Below are 6,352 nucleotides of genomic sequence, written 5' to 3' on the forward strand. Positions count from 1 at the left end.
GGAATCTTCACGGGTTGCACCTCAAAGTAGTAATTACTGTCTTCTTTTAGTTGTATGAGACCATTTCTCTCACAAAGATAAGGGAAAGAGTTTCCTTGGAGCAATGACCTCATTTCTAGCACTGTAAGGACATTTAAACAACCTCAACAATGGTATTACAATCAATGACACCATCTGGGGTTGCTGCAAGGAAAGGGAGTCCAGAGTCAACAAACATTCCACAACTGTTTAAAATGCACATTTCTATCTCAAGTTTGGCAACAGCTTTGGGTTCCTGCTGTAACCCATGCCTCACAGAGTTACAAACTAGTTTTCTTCCGGAGACAATTTGTTTACATAATTTAGTTTTGTTTCTCCTTGTACATTTGCAAATTGCCCCAAACTGAGATGCTGTCAACCTCCATCTCCTCTCTTCATGCCACAAGCTACACTTGGCCTGCTTCCTAGTCTTTGTCTGCAGCCTGGTTGTCTGTAATCTGTCAAAGATAGACAGAAGAAAATTTCATTAAATCACGCAAAAACGTATCAATAACATTGTTGAAACTCCTTTGCAAATCAGAACAAAACAATTCAATCAGATAACATGGCTAAAACAGTTTAACCATGTCGTATCTAGCTCAAAGGGACCAGAAAAAATCCATTGACATGTCATTCAACCTAACCATCAACTACCACACTGCAAAGTCTGAAGATAATGTGATCAGATATCTGTCATCTGCAGTAAAAAATGAACTAACCATATGATGAATAATATTGGGTATTTTTTAAGAAAAAAGAGAATTACTTATTTGAATGCAACAAAACAGTAGCTATTGATATCCTAAAAAGTAATAACTTAAATTAGTGATTTGTAAGAATACATAGATCTCAGGATTGAAGATCTCTTCAGCTACAATTACGGAAAACATGAGTGTAAAATACCTTCAAGGCTCTCTCCACCCAGTGAAGGGCTTTCCAGATAGTCATGATCTGTTACTGCAGATGACAGACTGGCTCTTTCAAACAGGTATCTGTTCGTGATATCCTCAGACGCTGAAGAGCATTAGCTGACGGTGATGTTTTGCACATGGTCCCTATAAGATGTACTATTTCTGTATTTTGACAGTCTTGGGTCATCAAACATTGATGGCTGCTTCGCCCCACACTTGAATGAGACTGCTTTCTTTGGTGAATCTATTAAAAGGTGAAAAAAGAAGAGGAATAAGTTTTTTGCTGAAAACATATTACTGATACTGGGATACATTAGTTTTTAACTTTTGAATGTAGAAACAGCCAATAAGCACTATTTTCAATTTGATAGATACAGGAAGTGAAATTGTCATAATTTGAGACAATTCATAATCTGGGGTATACGCGCAACGGGAGAAACAATTGAAAGAGTGATGATCACACAACTATGGTCTGCAGAAATAACATGTGAGGCTTTAAAGTAATTATTTTTAAGCGTTACGATCAATGCCTACTGAATACATTAGCAGAAAGATCAGTTTCATATGTCATGAAATAAATAATCATTCTGTATATTTAATTTTAATAAATGTGATAATATAACCAAGGGGTATTTAATTTATTTTAATGTGTAAAGCTGAACTGAATATCTATTTTTTAAAAGAATAAAAACTTTATTTTCATAAGAAAATAATTGACACAAAAAACTTGATAACTAATTCATTTTAACATGCTGTATAAGCACTTTGAATACTAATATATTTGCTCCCCAGTAAACATGGTAAGGTACCTGAATATTCCTTTTGTGGCCTGTGGAATGTCTGCAGTATGTCTGTGCAGGATCACACCTCACAGCAATCACACCTGTAGACTTGAACTGAGACAACATGAGGAGGAAGGAAGCAAGGTGTTTGCAGGTTCCATTGGGACCTTTACCAGCTGGGCATTCACAGTGTGTGTTCACCACCACCATATTCTGCTGTTTTGATGCGAAAGCTGTAGATATAAGTGAAGGAATTCAAAACGTGTTATATGGAGTTATCTTACTATCATCCTTATAACACGTTATGCATTATTCCTGTTTATGTCATTGTTTATGTATGGTATAACACATTATTTACACAAAGGTTGGTTGTTGGTTGTTTTGTTGTTTAACGCCACACTCAGCAATATTCCAGCTATATGACGGTGGTCTGTAAATAAACGAGTCTAGACCAGACAATCAAGTGATTGATATCATGAGCATCGATCCACGAAATTGGGATCAATGACATGCATTAACCAACAGACTTAAATGTACTATCATGAATAGCAAAACTGTGAATGATTACTCACTCATTTAAAACTATAAATCACTGACGACGCAATATGTGCTTGAGAATGGAGCTTATGACCAATCTGTTTCTAAGGCAACAAACCTTTTTCTTCAAAGCAGCACTGACTACTGAAGTAGGCATGGTGATCAATGACAACACTGCAAGCCAGGACATGATTGGATTTCAAAAGTTGATGTCCCTTCTCAAATCTGCAGTCTGAAAGCAAAAGATTTCCTTTTGCTCATTTTAGTATCTCTTTATTGAAAATATTTCTCATGTATGTTTCACAGGATATGTATTCTTAAATACATCTGTTAATGTTAGTGTTACTATTGGTAATAATTTCAATAAATTTTAGTAACAAATAGAAACAAATTGCACACTTACCTCTTCATTATCTACAGCTAACCCGTATCTAAAATATGCCTCGACATCTGAAGAGGCCATGGGCGACAACCTGTCTTTGTGTGATGGCATCAGTTGCTGGAACCCTGTGACTGGCAATGATTCAAATCATACAGGCTTTGGTAACTTTATGTCACCTTCTCAGTGGTAGAAGTTATTATTCCTGTCGTAGGACTCCAATCTGAAACTAATTTTATAAGAAACCTGTATATATTTGAGATATGAATTTTATATGAAGCTGAACTATGCATTAAATTACTATGAATGAAAATATTTTGTGCAACTAGACCCTTCATTGGAACTGAATTCGAACTCGTGTAAGAAGGTATTTCTATTTTCCAAGTACTGGAATTATAACTTAGATTGAGAATGAAAATGTCACAGGTCATGTCAAACCCCAGAACCAGAGACCATATACCGATATCTCTCGGTATATGGTCTCTGCCAGAACTAAGAACATCAGATCATACCCAAAATAACTTCAATGATGGTTATTTTGCCAGGACTGTAGCTTGTAAAGAACATTTTTCATTCAGTTCGGATTTCCCAGGTTATCTCGGGTGGTCGTGGAACAAAACAAAGACTTTTCAAGATTCATCACAAACTGACACAGTATTGGAAAATCTCTTGTACAACTACATACCTTTCAATCAAATCGATCTTCCTCCGCGTGTAGTTGCTCCACTGCATCGCAACTCTGTCTTCAGCTTCTCAACTGTCAAACAGCTGTAGCGCGACATGTTTACATTACATTAGCACCACTTCCGGGACAGAAATTCCGACGCGCCACCTGGCAGATTAGTGTACCAGTGTTTGCCATTCACTCACTGTATTTTGAGTTACTGCAACCGTTTGTTGCATAACGCCGCACACAGCAATATCTCAGCTATATGACGGTGGGCTGTAACTAATGTGTAACAATGTGTAAATCCAGGTTGAACAGGAAAATGTATCAACTAGATTTCGATGGATTTATGTGCAATCGGAAATTCATTGGTGCTTGATGGCACATGGGGCAATATATAAGCAAGATTTTATTTGCTGCCAGCAATAAATTGTCCTTGAATTATTTTGTGATCTCGCTTTGTTATTGAGGGACACTGTGTGATGGATCCACAGTAACATCTCTATTGTAACCGGCTGCCTGTGTGAGGCTACATTGTAACTGAAGGAGTAAACTGGAAATTACATAAATCACTGGCGCATAAAGTTGTTTTGTTGACACTGTTGGCAAATTGCACTGTAGGCAAAAGTAGGCGAGGCACTGGTACATAAGATCGTGCATTAATTTGTTTAGATAACACAGTGCGGAAGTGCACTGTTGTTGAAAGTAGACGACGCCCTATATATGGTTCCGCTGTCCACAGTAGGGAAATTTGTTTTGTTTTTTTAATTACACATTTCAATGTCAGGAACAATTGACCAATGGCGCGTGCGAGTGGTCAGTGGGCTGCACCGAGTGGTTGGGATATTTGATCTTGAGGACAGATTATTACAATTACAAACAATAACAAAGACAATTTTGAGTGTAAGTAACTTTATCATCCAAAACAGGCTACCACAGGAGATATCGCTTGGGTGAGATCACGTGATGTATACATTGTAGATATTGCTGCAATGAAATTGCATCACAATGCTTTGCAGACCATTGTGATGTCATTGTTACCATGACATTACAATCAAATGACATCACTAATGGCTCTGCCACTGAAGCTTTTGACAGTACTTTTTACTGCATATTACTGTCTACAAACTGAAAAAGTTGGAAGAATGATGTTGGATGAAAAATAAAATCTCACCATCGTGTCTTTTCACATCAAATATATGAACATTCGTTGATAAAAGTGGAAAAACTCGTTGGCAAGCCTCAGAGTTTTTCCAATTTCATCAACTCATGTTGATATATTTGATATCAAAAGACACTCTATGAAAGATTCAATTAATAATAGTCCATTGTAATCCCTATAACCAACATGTCATATTTTTTACTTTCATTTACTGTTGTAACAAAACAATACACAACCTTTAATAAAGAGGACATGGAAACAGATAAACTGTTCCATTTACATTTACTTTTTGAAAAATTCATTATCTATAGAAGCAAATTTCAAAATAAAAAACCTTATTTTCATGTTTATAAAAGGGCAGGTTTTCAGATACAACTTTGAAAAAGATATTGCTTTCAAGACAGGTAATCAGCAGATATTTAATGAAGCTTGGATGTGGCATTATGAATTTTTCGAAAATGAGGAGCAGCATCCGTTTTAATTTTAGTTCCATACTAAAACATTAATGTTAGAGACCATGTACTTTATAGCACTGCAAAATGATAAATAAGCTTCAATAATTTATGCATACTTGATATATGCAGTATATTTGTAGTACTAGAGTGAATGTGTGAGTGAGAAGTATGTTATATCCATAAAAAAAATCTAAGATGTACTGATAAGTTGTGCTATGTGTCATGGGCTTTCTGCTACCCTGGGTGAAAGCCCATTTTATGTAACAGGTATTTCTTTTTAAAAACAATAACAGAAAGAAATAATACACAACAGATTGTCTGATAGAACTAACTGTGCATAACAGAAGGCTAGTTTGACTTCTTGGCACGTGTCTGAATTTCATTGACTATTTCCATATAATAAAATTGACTTTATCATCAAATCCCGTTGCACTGTGAGGAACAGATACCAGAGAAAAACATGCCACGAAACATTCTGCCTCTGGAAGAAGCCTTGGGCATCACATGCGTCAAGGAATCAGCGCAATGTGAATGACCCTTAACAATTTACAATGCGGAGCCAAAAGCATCGTTTTCGGCTATTTATGCTTGAAAAACGCTTTTCCAGATACTTTCTGCATGCTTCCCAATACAAGTGTATGAAATAAATTGTAGCAGTGATTATTGTACCATGGGTAAATATGATTTAGGCTGAAATTTAGCCCTTGAAAATACATCAGCCAGTATAATTGTCACAAATGTATCTAGCATGCCATGAGTGACAGAAGGGCATAAAGTCAGTTTTATTGTCCTAGTATTTTTGAAACTTATTGTCACAGATGTATCTAGCATGCCATGAGTAACAGAAGGGCACAAAGTCAGTATTATCGTCCAAGTGTTTTTGAAACTTATTGTCACAAATGTATCTAGCCTGCCATGTGAGGACCGAAGGGAACAACGTACCAGCCGTTTCCTGCTCGTTATAATCTTTCCCTTACTTTTTCTGTCAGTATATATACATTTGAAGTTAAACGGATTATATAATGTTATGGTTTGTGGGATGATTATTTTCAAAAATAGATATAACAAGCTGGATCTACCTCTGCAAGAGTTTGATGAATCCCTGAAGGACGCTTTCCATTGTATATAATTTGGAATATATATATATTATAATGTTTGTGTCTTGAACTTGATAGGAAAGCTGGGTTTACCGCTCAGAAAAGTACTTGTTGGTTATAGGACAAGCCATTTCATAGACCTTTATTGGTGTGACGCACTCGAGGCCCAGTGCATGGGGTAATGAAATCTCTTCGGAACAGGAATGGCGTAATTGTAAATCTGCCTTTGGGAAGAAGATTTTAAAGCATAGGTATGGGTATGAGCGAAAACCATTTGGCAAAGTGACTCTATTAATGTGAGAGGAATCTCAATCAAAGGAACAGTAGCGACTTCTGGATTAATG

The 6,352-nt window shown here is 36.4% G+C and overlaps 1 long non-coding RNA gene across 1 annotated transcript; it reads right to left on the reverse strand.

The window, feature by feature from the left end:
• Positions 1–2,370: 2,370 nt before the first annotated feature.
• On the reverse strand, positions 2,371–3,422 carry LOC124122748. The gene is made up of 3 exons (XR_007221681.1): positions 3,313–3,422; positions 2,652–2,850; positions 2,371–2,480 (listed from the first exon to the last, which is right to left on the reverse strand). It is a non-coding gene; the product is annotated as an uncharacterized LOC124122748 (long non-coding RNA).
• Positions 3,423–6,352: the final 2,930 nt, after the last annotated feature.

Source organism: Haliotis rufescens, unplaced genomic scaffold (genome assembly GCF_023055435.1).
Source record: "Haliotis rufescens isolate VD_foot unplaced genomic scaffold, xgHalRufe1.0.p SCAF_169, whole genome shotgun sequence".
Classification (NCBI taxonomy): Eukaryota; Metazoa; Mollusca; class Gastropoda; order Lepetellida; family Haliotidae; genus Haliotis; species Haliotis rufescens.